We start from the raw sequence: 13915 nt of genomic DNA on the forward strand, positions 1-13915 counted from the left end.
CTGCTATTAATTATTTAGATATTCGTGTCATTTTAGACAATAATATAGAGGATTATGAGCATATCACCAATCATAACTATTATTATGTGTTCAAAATATTGATGCCAAGAAATTCACCTTGAGAGCACAGGATTATGATTGGAGACCTGATCATAATTCTTTAAAATGCATGGAGTTTTATCTGCACCATGTACTACTGGTTACAGAAAGAAAAGTGTTCCGCATTTTGTTTGGATATCAAAGCCATAAAGCATTTAGCGAGTACTGCCAAAAGGACAGTATAACTCAGTCCCTTATGTTTACATTCACCTTCCATGCCTCTCACCTCTCCAGATTTTTGAAAAATTCCATATTTTTGTCTCATAAGGTTGGTCTGTTCCTTATAAAATCAGTGGTTTTCTGACTAATCATTAAGTAATGAAGTCACTAAATAATTATATAAATTTGAGTTTTAGACATTGTGTCCTTCAGAAATGCAGGTGAATACAAATGCTATTATTTTTCCAACTTTCTAAGTTTATAAGAGGAAGACAGGGACCTGCAACCAGCAGAGACACGATGAAAAATAATTCATCACTGCTGTCTGCTGGTCAGTACTGGCAAACTGCCTAGCTTAAGAGTTGACCTTAACAAGTTAAGCAGTGGGTACATAACATTCGCTAATATCTGGTTTTGTGCTGTGGCAGCACTAAACTGATTACCAGACCATAATCACTGTGCTCCATGATCTACAAGAGTTTTATAAACAGGCGATATCGTGAGCTGATATTTGCTAATAGATATTTACATGTTAATAGTTTGTTTCCTAGTTTTATGAAATGTAATGTGCTCAAGGGATATATTCTTTGAGCGTCTATGTTAATTTCAGAAGAACATGGTTTCTTGAATAAGGTTAAAATTTTAACTAACCTGTTTGCTCCCCTATTCAAGTGACTGGTGTAACTAGTGAAGTAGCTAGCAACAGAAATCACAAATTTCAGCCTATTTTGAAATTTGTTTTAAGAAAATGTCAGAATGATGTTAAAGCCCAAATAATTACATTAAATTTGCAGTATATATATTAGTATTAAAAGTGGCAACATTATGAATGTCAGATTGAATTGGAAACTTATCTTAGGGAATAATGAACTTGCTAATATTGTCGCATATGTGATTTACATTGCAGAGGGACTAAGCTGTCCCAGATTTATACGGAAAACTAAGAGGAGACTTTGTAAGCATACACAAGATCACATTCAGGCAATTAAGAAAAAAAAATATGTGAGCAATGCTCTGGCAAAACACAGAATAGTTAATTTCAATTGTAGTTATAATAATATTTCAATACATTTAATTATTTCAGCATTTTGAATAATTTACTTAACATGTTAAGAGGTTGTGATCATAATATGTAGTTGGAGGTTAATGAATTCCAATGGCAGTTATTTTTAAAGTATATTATAAGCTTGGTCTTAATGACCACATTAATATCGTTTATAATTTAAAGTCTTTATGAGATAGATTAACAGCTTTTTTATGTTTTACACAATTACATTTTTAGCCATATGATCACTATCATGTGACCGTATGGTGTCAATTTATTGGGTGTTTTTACACTGAAGTTTATTCTAATGATGTTCAGTGTATGTCATTTGAATGAAGAGTCCTCAACAATGTACATTAAACAACTGTGTTTTACTTTTGGTGTTTCTTGGTTGTAAAGATATATATACAATGTTAAAGCAGCTCATCCTTGCCGTAGGAAGCGAACACTCTAGAAAATAGTGTAATATGGCAATCCTTGTATGGCAGGGGGAGTATGACTATCACAGATACTGTCAAACAAAATTATTTTCTTAAATCCAATTCATTATTTTATTATTTCCTCTATTGTGAGAGATGACGAAAAAAGAGATTGGAAATGCTGATATGAAGTGGCAGATGGAAAAGTTTAATTCTATGACAGAGAAACTGTATGTTAACACACTTGTGCAAACACCACTATTTTAAATCGGCAGTCAGCAGTTACTTAAAAAATGTTGAATTTATTCATGTAGTCATTGCATGACTTATGTGTGTAAAACTGCAGTCAGCAGTTACTTAAAAAATGTTGAATTTATACATGTAGCCATTGCGTGACATATGTGTGAAATATGTGTGCAAAACCAATAACATCATGGAACTGTTTCACTTTAACATGTAAAACAGAATTTAAACTTTCTGTTGGTGATTCATAAATGAGCAATGCATGGTGTGCATCTCTAAACTATCAAACCATCTGATGCAATGCATAACCCCCACCTTTATACCAAGCTATAATAAAATAAATTACATGGTGGTATAATATATAGGTAGGCATACCAGATTCTGCCCTTACTGAGCTATAAAACTAGCTATAGTTTACGAGAATATTGAATATTCTGTTATGCTATTGTTCCTTCACCCCCCCCCCCCACACACACACACACACAATTCCTGTTTCTCAGTCCTGAGAATAATTTGGCCTTGGATTAACACTGCTAGCACATTATGGTACAGAACTCCTTCCCATGGTCTCATCACATTAAGAACTTTCTTTTTTTATTGCTGTGGACTGGGCAGTCTGTTGGATGAAAACATTATACCGCTAGGCATTATATTTGCATGCAGTCCCCCCACTCACATATACACTGTTGGGAATATATGCATTTGGTGAGTATATCTAATACGTACAATATAACTATGCTGTATGTGCATACTGTGCGTACCCTGGGAACTGTGAACATCAATCCGTATTGCTTCATTGTAGTAGTCTGCCACAAGAACTGGGAATATCTGATTCTGGCAAAGTAAGATGTTGAAGGTCAAAGCAGAACTGCAGTTTCTAGAGCAGAAGTTATATGCGCAGTGTGTAATATTTACTGAAATCAAACTACATACTTCTGAAAACTGTAATTCTGCACCTGAGTAATAAATGGTCATTAGTGTTATTTTAAGGAGTCCCAACAGCAAACTAGCTGTACCACATTTTTTTACTGTTGTTATCACATATTAGATACGACGATATTTAAATGAAGAACTGTAGTATGCCAAAGTAATATTTTCATAATATTAAAATGAAGCATATAAACATATAATACTGCAAACTGATGTATTCTGAAGAAATGGCTAGAAAAATTGTAGTAACAAATCAAAAGTCAGATAAATCTCAGTTACCTTGGTTAAAAAGTGCTCTACAAAATCTAACTCTATATATTTGCATCATCATTTATATGGCCTATGCAGCTTGCTGCATTAAATGGATCAGCATGAAACACAGAAAAAAAATCATGTATTACATGACACTGAAGGTGATATTTATTAAACATTCTAAACATTCTGTAGAAGCAAAAATGTATAAGTTGTTAAACAGTACTCCAGTCACAAACCTGATTGAGCAGTATGCAGCAATTTCATTTTTGATTTAAAATAAAATGGAACTATGTGAATGTCAATGTAGTTCCATTTCAATGGAGAATAATTTGGTAAAAGTTCCGTCCTTTAAAAGTCATTCACAGACTGCAGATAGATTTCATTAAGTTCCAGTACCTTCTATAATCATTTATATACATGAAATGATAAGCATTGCATACTCTTTGGGTATTCATTAATAACTTCAATCTCTAAACGTAATTTTTAGCACCAAAACACTAGCAGCTTGCATAAAAAGTTAATTTCATAAATGCAGAAAAGACAATTTAAGCACACCTTGTGCTTATGAAAATAGCTGTGTATAAACAGGATTTTTAACTTTAAAAAGTCTTTCAAAAGATATTCAGATCCTAAACTGCAGTTACTTCCAATGCTGAGTAATACCCAAAATAAAAAAAGCATTACCAACAGAAAAACATTATAACTGCATTCTAAGTTAATGATTATAAATTATTTTATCTTTTTTTGTAATTAATCAAACTGATTAATTTTAATAGCAATAAAGTAGCTACTATGACACTTTTTCTTTTATAAATTATAGAGAAGGACATCATACTGAATTAAGTAGCCCATATTATCTTTTTGGACATGTTCTGAATTTAACATTTTATACTCAGTCAAGAGGTGTGGAAATGCACATGTACACTCCAGTTGTCAAATATTAATATCCATTCCCTCCTGTCATAAAATTGTGTTATACTTCTTAGCTTCTTTGCTCAAAGATTTTGTAACAAAAATAATGAGAAACAAAGGGCAAGACATAGGGATAATGCTTTAATAGTGATCAAAATCACTCAGAACTTAATGCAACAGGAGATTTTGCATCAAAATGCATTTGCTGACTAACAAGGAGTATAAACCTGTAATCTTTTGCAATCCTCAGTAATTTACCAGATATTCTAAAATTTTATGAGGGAGAGAAGGAAAATTTATGAAAAATCAGGAATATTCTACAAAATCATTAAGTGCTAAGAGATGTGATACCACCTGCGGATTGTATATACGGACCTCTGTAGTCTGCTTTTAATCTTAAAATACACGTGCAATTAAAATCTCACATAATATTCATTGTCTAGCATACCTTAGTGGCTATAGTTATCCAGTGGACACAGGTATCAACAACCATTCTTTAGATCGAGGATGATCACCATTGTTAAGTACCTGATGGAACGTAAGGGATTGCCTAATTCAGCCCTGGACCCTCAAATGTGTTTAGAAAGCTTATTTTTCTAAATGGATAGTTGCCTGTCTCAGATTTTTTTCAATGTAGTTACTAAAGGATATAACTTGATGGAGTTAAGATAAAACTTCTCCTGGCTGTTGATAACCATCTCCTAGTCTGCTATGTTTCAGACAAATACACTCGAGGTCTACACTATCTGTAGCATTTTCATAAGTTATCAGAGGTTCTGTGCTCAGTTCTTGCTGGTACTATAAAATCTGCTTTGGGATTCTCAAGTCAGACAACTGATCATATTATATAATCAGGAGGAATTAGCATCTGCATATCACTGTCTTAAGGTCAGTCTGACTGACATTGGCAAGAACATTGATGCTAGTGGAGCAGTTCTCCCCTTTTATGGAAAACAGTTTCCAAATGCATTGTTGCAGGAGTTTGTCCAGAATGATAAAAACGTCACCTGGGTTCAAAAAGGAGAAAACAGATACATGTATGTGTATACCCTGGTGTCTCTTCTGAGGAAAATAGAAGTAAATTAGCTCACCAAAAAAGAGGTTGAATGTAATTATCAGATAATGAACACAGAAACACAGTTTGTGCCAGCAAACACAAGAAACTACAAAATTTAATTCAAGATGCATAAATACTTCAAGTTTTTTATGTTTAGATGGGCATTCAAAAAGCTGGTGTTCTTAAGTTGAAAGGTAATAGCTGTTTATTTCTTTTATTTCATGAATTTCTTGTATTTGAAAGCTGCTTTTGAATATAATTTTTTTCACATTATTTTATTACCTGAATAGTATTACAGCTTGTAGAATCAAAATATCATCCAGACAATTGTCATTGCCTGTTTTTTTCTGCCAGTGTAACTAGAAATAACAAACTATATAACATGCATATAAATAGTATTGATCAACAGTATTTACTTGAACAATATCTGCATCCATATATATATATATATATATATATATATATATATATATATATATATATATATATATATATTGGATCTGTCAATATGTTCAAGGTTTCACTACTTCGAACCCCATTTCATCGAGTCCACTTGTTTGAAGTAGTGAAACTTCGAATATTGACACACTACAGTGCAGAATGGGAATATTCCCTTTTCTCTGCTGTAGTGTGATCTCGGAGTTGATATATTTAAGTAGGGGGGGGTGTGGTGGGCACAGCCCCCTACAGGGGGTGCAGTGTTTTTTTTTTTTATTTTGGGTAGCCCAGGGAACTAGACTTTAGCGAAAGTGTACTTTTGTTTAAGTGGACTTTTGCTGAAGTGTAGGGTCTACCGCTCTATTTCGAAGAAGTGTATTTTCGATATAGAGCAGTAGACCCATCTATATATGTGTGTGTGTGTGTGTGTGTGTGTGTGTGTGTGTATATCTATATATGGGTCCCCTTCAGTAGATCGAACGTTTATAAGTTCAAACCACATATGGCCGAGACTATATGTTCGAACTTGTAAAGGTCTGATCTGACTGAATGGAGATCTCTGTATATAGTGGAAAGGGAAGATTTCCCATTTCCACAATGTAGTGCAATCTCAGAGTTGGTATATTTAAGTAAGGGGGTATGGGGGGGTTCAGGGGTGCATAGCCCCCCTGCTATAGATGTTTAGTTTTGTGTTTTTCTTTGTTTTATGTCATTTTACGTCAGTGTTCGAACTTTTACGAGTTTGAAGATATGGTCTCGGCCATATGTGGTTCGAACTAGTAAAAGTTTGATCTACTGAAGTAGATCCCTATATCTATATATATATATATATGTATATATATAGTGATTATATATACAACTGTTGAATGTTTTTGACAACTGACAGAATATTGACCACAACAGACTGAATTACAAATCAAGACCCTCTTCCTCATCTTGCCCATACATGCTGACCCTAACCTGCCCCTTTCCAGAAATGTACTCTGGCAGGGTGGTGAGTCACAATTATTTCAGTTTATTGACTCAATTTCTGTAAGCATTCCTTTTATAAAATTTAAGTTATCTGCTTAGGGGAAACAGATCAATTTTTTGGATACTTTAATCTTTTTAGACAGTAATTCTCTTACATGGGTTTCTACTATATACAGAACGGAGATATTCAGGAATAACTATTTGCATTTCACTAGTATGCATCCATTTTTTATGACACGTAACCTGGCAAGGGGACAGTTCATCAGACTATCTCATATAATTAGTGAGGATGACAGTTTTATAAAAGAATGTGATGTGTTTATTGACTTTTTACAGGCTAGGGACTATCCAAAGACTTTGATTAACTCACATTTTTAGAAATATATTCTCTGCGACATGAAAGATTCCCCCTGATTATTAAAAGTGGTTTTGTGTCAAATAAGAAAAGGAACTTCTACGCATTAGCTTCACCTGTCTCTTCATTGAAAATTTCATCCAGTCAGCATATTGATAGTATTTCTAACCCCCTTCTGCTTCCAATCAATATGTTGCATTGCCACACACCTCAGCTTTACTTGGGTCTTCAAACTTGAACCAAGCTACTCACACAGAAATGGGTCATAGTTCCAATCATAGTCCAGTAAATCACCCTAACCACTTATCCACCAATTATAGCCCTATTTCTGACCAGCCTCTTGGTTTTATTGGTCTTTCTTCTACTACGGGCTGTAACCTTACTTTCCAACACCCTGCTATGACAAGTTCTATTGCTTGTAATAATTCAGACTGGCATACCAGTTTTCCTTTACCAACAAGTATAAATTCACATGTTATTAAACATATCATCAGCAAAAACTGGGATGTCTTAACGAGTAGCCAGGAAGTGTCTAATAAACTTGGATTAGCCCAATTTTTCTCATAAGAAAACTAACTCCCTTAGATTTTGCTTCGAAAACAGACACACTCCTTTCTTACTATTACCTTCAGATTTGTCTAATAATTCTCCTGGGATGTTTCCATATGGATCCTGTGTAGCTTGTCATTATATTTTTGAAGAGAATTCCTTTTAGTTTAAACATAACAGATTTAAAATTACTTTTAGTAAACAATTTGATTGTAAATCTACATTTGTTGTTTACTCTGCAGCTTGTGTTTCATGCCCTTCTTTTTATTTAGGTAAACCCACCAGGAGACTGTCTACTAGGATTAAGGAACACTGTGCAGCTGTTAGGAGTAGGGAGTCAATGCTTTAAGAAAACATAGTTTAGTTTGTTCCAGTTCTGACTGTATCAAGTTTTTAGTTGTAGAGAATATAAACCCATTTTGCAGAGACGTAAATACATTATTGGAAGTTAAAGAATTACTCCAGCATTTCACACTCTTTGCAGATGCCCCACCTGGACTTAATGAAAATTTAAATATTAAATGTGCATTCAAATGGCACCACTGATTTTTATTATGTTTGCATATTTTACAACTTTAGCTCTACTTGCCTAATGCATATGTTATTTGTTTCCATCACCACCTGTTGACATCAGCTTATTATTGGACCATTTCAAATATGTTACAATGTGCTTTTCTGTTTACTACATTTTATCAGTTTGAATGTCTTATTGGGACTGCCTACTGTTAATCCTATTTATACATGGTTCTGAATTAATTTATCTGATGAAGTTCTTGTTGCTTATTAAAGGATGAAAGCGCTAAGCACTGGCTCCTTGGTATTTTGTTCTTCTGAATTTAATAAGTATTCTGAAGTTTTTTGTTTTATATTATTAGTATCTTCTTCAGTGTCTGATCAGTTTTTAGTCTGCATATATATATATATATATATATATATATATATATATATATATATATAGGTATGTAATTCATACACATAGATTGATAAACATAAGCAGATAAGTAGATAGATATGTATTGTGAAGAAACAAAAGAGATGGATACACATGAATTTATAAAATGAACAAGGAACATTGAGTGGTCAGAGTAGTACTTGCCTGTGCATCAGCTTTTCTATTGCATGAGAGGAAAATAGTGCAGACCATTTAGACTTCTTCAGTCACAGATCCTTCCCCTCAGAGACTTCAAAGTCCAACAAAGGGCTGCCATCTTAAAAATTCATTTAGAACAGGGATACTTCAAAAAAGTAAATCAATAAAAAACAACAAACAACTGAAATGCACAATCCCTTCTGAAATATATTACTAAAGCTACATAAAAGATAATAATAATAAAAAAAAGTAAAACAAAAACAGAATTCAGATTTTTAAGTCAAAGTAGAGACTGAAAAACTCAAACTACATTACCTGATATGAAGTGTACATGCTGTGATGACCCTTCACTGGACCAGTAATCAAGGAGTCTCTATCCTCACCACTGGCACCTTTGGTGGGATGTTCACTGGGTGGATAACAGGTACACACACACTATTTCTGGATGCAGCTCTCTGCATCAAGTGTGTTTTCCCTTAAGACTACACAGAGATCACAGTCAGTCTGGGACAGGTTTCTCACTCTTTCTCCAGATCCTCAATAAGACTCCCCACTGGCACAGCTATAGAGTTGAAATCTCAGCTGAGTGATCAAGCCAAGTCCTCCAGCAGCCTTTCTGTCCAACTAGTGCTTCATGTCCCTGCCCAAGTAGCTAACACAACACACACACACTTTGAGGATTAATTTACACAAACACAAACACACACACACACACACACACACACACACACACACACACACGCACACACACGCACACACACACACACACACACACACACACACCTGGGAAAGACTGGCACAGGTTTACTAAGTTTGCCCCATTCTGCCCAGAATATAAGGTAGTTACTACTGCCACCAATCACTCTTTATCAGATACTTTAGGGCCCTTAACAAAGGGTGCCCAATCTTATTTTGTAATATTAATACTGATACAAATGATAGTTTGACCAAGAGCAAGTCTGTTAGGAGTGACCCGCACTGTGTCACCAAATAAATATGCAAGTGCTCTCAAAACTTAAATATCCCTACACAAATCAGCCACAATAAAGGTTTAAATATATTTAATAATAAATAATAAGAGACCAAGAAAATACTGAGTATATATTCAAAACCACAGGAGATTTTTAAAGTAACACTGCAGTATAGGCTTACACAAATTAAGAAAAACAAAATCTATACCAAGCTTCACTATATTCCTGACTGTATCTAAGAGAGTTACTATACCCTAATACAGTCATGGTGAACCTTTTGGGCTTGGCATGTCAAAAATTCAGAAAATGCCTATCTTGACTATGTTGGCATGTCACCCTCCCCCCCAAACAGAAGTAAAGCATTTCTTAATATATTCATTTATTTAAAAAAAAACTAAAGCCCACTCATATGTAGTGTTATGTATTATATAAGCAAAAGAAAAATCAGTGACTTACAATAGAGAAAATAAAATGCGCACTGATAATTGAACTTAAAATACTGCACCAAAAAATTATCCTACTTTTAATAGTAATTTTGAATTGAACTGAAAAAAAATGTGGAATACATTGCATTTGATTTAACATCAGTTAATGACTTTTTTTGTTGCTGAGTTTTAATAGATAAGTTCAGGGTCACATGGTACTTGTGTTTGTGTTCATTCAGTTTCTTTGATAACTCGGGTATTGTTGAATGCTGGTGTGTCAGCCAAAATGTCATGGTGTGTCACCTTTGACACGCATGTCATAGGTTTGCCATAACTTACAGCAAGGTAGATGTGGTGAATGGTGCTTCTTGTTGTTGTCAGGTCCAAGAAAGAATGCAGAATGCTCTGTCTCACTTAGAGACTTCTCAAAATAATATGTAAAGTACTACTGCTGGGATAGCTTGCAGAATGACATCACTTCTTGTCATCTGACTTCTAGTTCCCAGCCAAAACCCTGACTACTGGAAGCTGGCAGAATTTAGCATGTTGGTCTTTTCGGTTTTTCCCAGTTACGGGTCTCCACAGCAGAACTCCGGTCTGCTAATGATTGGCAGTAGATTTTTTATGGTGCCGAGTTGCCAGCCCGACGCCCAACCTTCAGCGAAGGTACACCTATTCACGCATGTTTTTCGAACTCCACTTGACTGCGGGGAGGACATGCAGACACCACACAGAAGGCACTCCAGCCGTGAATCAAACAGGAGAAAATCTTGCTGTGAGGCAACAGTGTTACCGCTGGCAGAATTTAGCATATACCTGTAAAAATACCTAGACAACGGCTTTTGCTAAAATCTTTGACAGGTGCTAGAAGTCCTAAAACATTTGCATTACTTCATGCTTCCAAAGTAGCAATTTGCTCACCCCAAAGACAATAAAGAAGTCTTCCTAGTACAGACTTTGTGTCTCTGGCTGCACTGAAGCATCTTAATGGCCTAGCCCATAAAGTGATTTAATTTCAATTATTTTTCTAAAGTTTGCTGGACTGAGATTAATCCTCTGGTCTCCTCTGTTAACATATACATTTAAACAGTTATGATATTCAGTGTACATTTCTGTTCTCTTCCAGTAGGGCACGCTGTGGATGCATTTTAGGCACAAGCACTTTACAAATACCTTTTCAACACAATCATCTGTACAAAGCAGCTAGATATACACATAACATACAGTTCTAATACATTCATAGCACAAGCATCTTTTATAAATTAGTTTGATATTCACAAATTACATTATTATTTATGAAATTCCAGCTAGCTATGCTGGCAGTACCTCCTGTTGTCACAAATGTCATCAGAAAAGTGAAAACATGACTGTCTGATAAAAGTGAAAGCCTATTAACAACAGACAAAAAAGAATTAGTGCAAGAAGGGACAGGAAGTGAATAACACAATGAAAAGACAAGCAATCCCATGGCAAAAGAAAACACACACGCACACATACACACATATGTATCACACCCATACACATACACCACACAGAGTGAATTAATAATTGATTCTAATTGAATATCTTGTTCCATAACTGTATTTAGAGAATTTTTGTTTTATAAGTGAGCTGAGTTGTCTTAAAATAGGGTCATATTTATTAGGAGCCCCAAATAAAGTTTTAACCTCTGCTGCATTTTTTGTACTATAAAATGCCAGATTGTAGCCTTCTTGATAATAGGAAAGTTAGATAGGTCAATCATTTTATTACTGATTTTTAAATTTGGATTCAGATGTATGGGTTGAAGAATGGGGATTGTATTTTGCAAATTAAGGGATTTCATCAGATCATGAAAAATAAGAATTTTGTTTTTTAGAAGAGGCAAAAACTTAATGTTAAATTCACCAACAGGTGTGAGAAAGGGGATAGATTGAGGATTAATTTTGAATGAACGTATATAATTATACCAGATTTTGACCCATATTGGAGACCAAGATTTGTCATACGGATCATAACTGGCTATTTTTATTAAACAACTTGCGGCGATTATTTGATAATACAGACTGAAATCTATAAGACTTAATCCACCCTTAGCTTTTGGGATAGTTAATTTCCTGTATGATATTCTGGTTGATTTAGGGGACCATAAGAATTTAGAAATTGGGGTCTACATTTTACAAAAGAAGTTTTTTGGAATATTAAGAAAAACAGAGTTTAGGTGGAAAAGAATTCTAGGTAAAATATTCATCTTTATAGTAGCAGATTTTGATAACAGTGAAAAGTTAATATTTTTCCATCTGGTTAGATCATTGTTTATTTGATCCCAAACTTTATAAAGATTAGTTTTCATAAGTTCTTGATGAGAGTGCATGAAGTTCATACACAGATACTTTATTGAGTATTTAAGAGGTATGCCAGAAAGGGGGAAGTAGTATTTTAAATGTTTCTTCGGATTCAAAGGAAAACAGGCTGATTTGGTGGGGTTAAGATTATAGTTAGCAACTTTAGAAAAGAGATCAATTTTCTGGGACTTGCGTTGCTTCCTGAGGCCTAAAGAGGCCTACATAATAGCTCTACAAGGGTTTCTTTAGTCTGATGGGCCGTTTCTACACTCCATAACCCAGATTTCAATGAAAACGTTGGCCGATGATATCACAAGGTCAAAGAGCATGGGGAAAGAAGAAAAGTAGCAAAGCATTACTGGGAATGCTAAAATCATGAAATACATCATATTTATGAAGAAATGGACTATATTTTTACAGTTTGGGTTTTGCATGATACTGAAAATGTAAGAACATTGAAGGATTTCATTCAGGGTAATGTTAGTAACATTATTATTTCATTTAAAAAACATTATGTCAGTGCGTGCTATATTTAGTTAAGGAATGTTTTATATATATATATATATATATATATATATATATATATATATACATATATATATATATATATATATATATATATATATATATAGTTTATTCTAATGCCTTCCAAATATTAATTGATTAGAATTTAGTTTAATATTGTAGTATTAGTTAAATTGCTAATATGGTAACTAAGTATTAATTTAATTGTGTCTAAAATCTAATGCTGCAGCTAAATAAGTGCTCTGTATCTTATAGGGGTGAAGTGTTTAGTTATGTGTTCTATAAGCTTTATAAGTCTCAGGTATCAGCAAATGATATCCAAAGCTCAGCTGATTACTTTGTTTGAGTCTATAAATGGTCTTTCTGTTTATTGTAGATGTGTGTTTATTTTGGGTGTGGGATTTGGATTTTCAGTAATAGATTTTAAAATAATATTTATAGATATACCATTACCCTCGGAATGCCAGCTATAGTTACACTTGCCTGCTTACTGTCTGTGATAAGATATAATATTATTTATTTATAGAGAGTTAGATCTAAACTAATATGTACAATCATAATAATATATACCAATCCAACCTTATGCGCCTGTAAGCATAACTAATTCCATGTTATGATTTGCTAAAATGATATATAGTAAGTCTTTTAGAAATTATGATTCTTATACTCTTTTATTAATTATTCTAAGCATCTTTTTGCCTTTAAATGTACATTTTAGATTTATATGCTAGTATTAAATAGTTGTTGGAGTGGCATGAGGGTGTAGTTGTGAATACTGGGTGACACTTGGACTATCGTGGTTTGTATTTATGTCTCCCTGTTGCATACCTGTAGCAGTTATTTTATACAAAAATGTTTAACAACAGTATATTTGTATCTTTTGCATTTGCAAATAAAATCATATCAGGGAGATGGGTGGTTAGGCACAGGTTTAAGGTTAGGAGCATGGATATCAGAACACCAGTTTTGAGTACAGTTTATTTTTTACGTGCTAGAAAAGGACCTATCATTATACTTTTTTGTTTTTTGTATGAAAGATTAAAAAATATATAAAAAATCAGTGTAAGTCCTAGTGTCTCTTATTCATTGATGATTCGTATTTAAGAATATGATTTATTTAAGTAAATGGACAAGCACTGAGGCAGGA

At 33.8% G+C, this 13915-nt stretch overlaps 1 protein-coding gene across 1 annotated transcript in view; it reads left to right on the forward strand.

The window, feature by feature from the left end:
- The window catches only part of LOC122788638, a 1051127-nt gene that overhangs the window by 770275 nt on the left and 266937 nt on the right, over window positions 1–13915 (forward strand). The window lies entirely within an intron of this gene.

The sequence above is a fragment of the Protopterus annectens genome, chromosome 14.part0 (assembly GCF_019279795.1).
Source record: "Protopterus annectens isolate FY-2018-M chromosome 14.part0, PAN1.0, whole genome shotgun sequence".
Taxonomy (NCBI): domain Eukaryota; kingdom Metazoa; phylum Chordata; order Ceratodontiformes; family Protopteridae; genus Protopterus; species Protopterus annectens.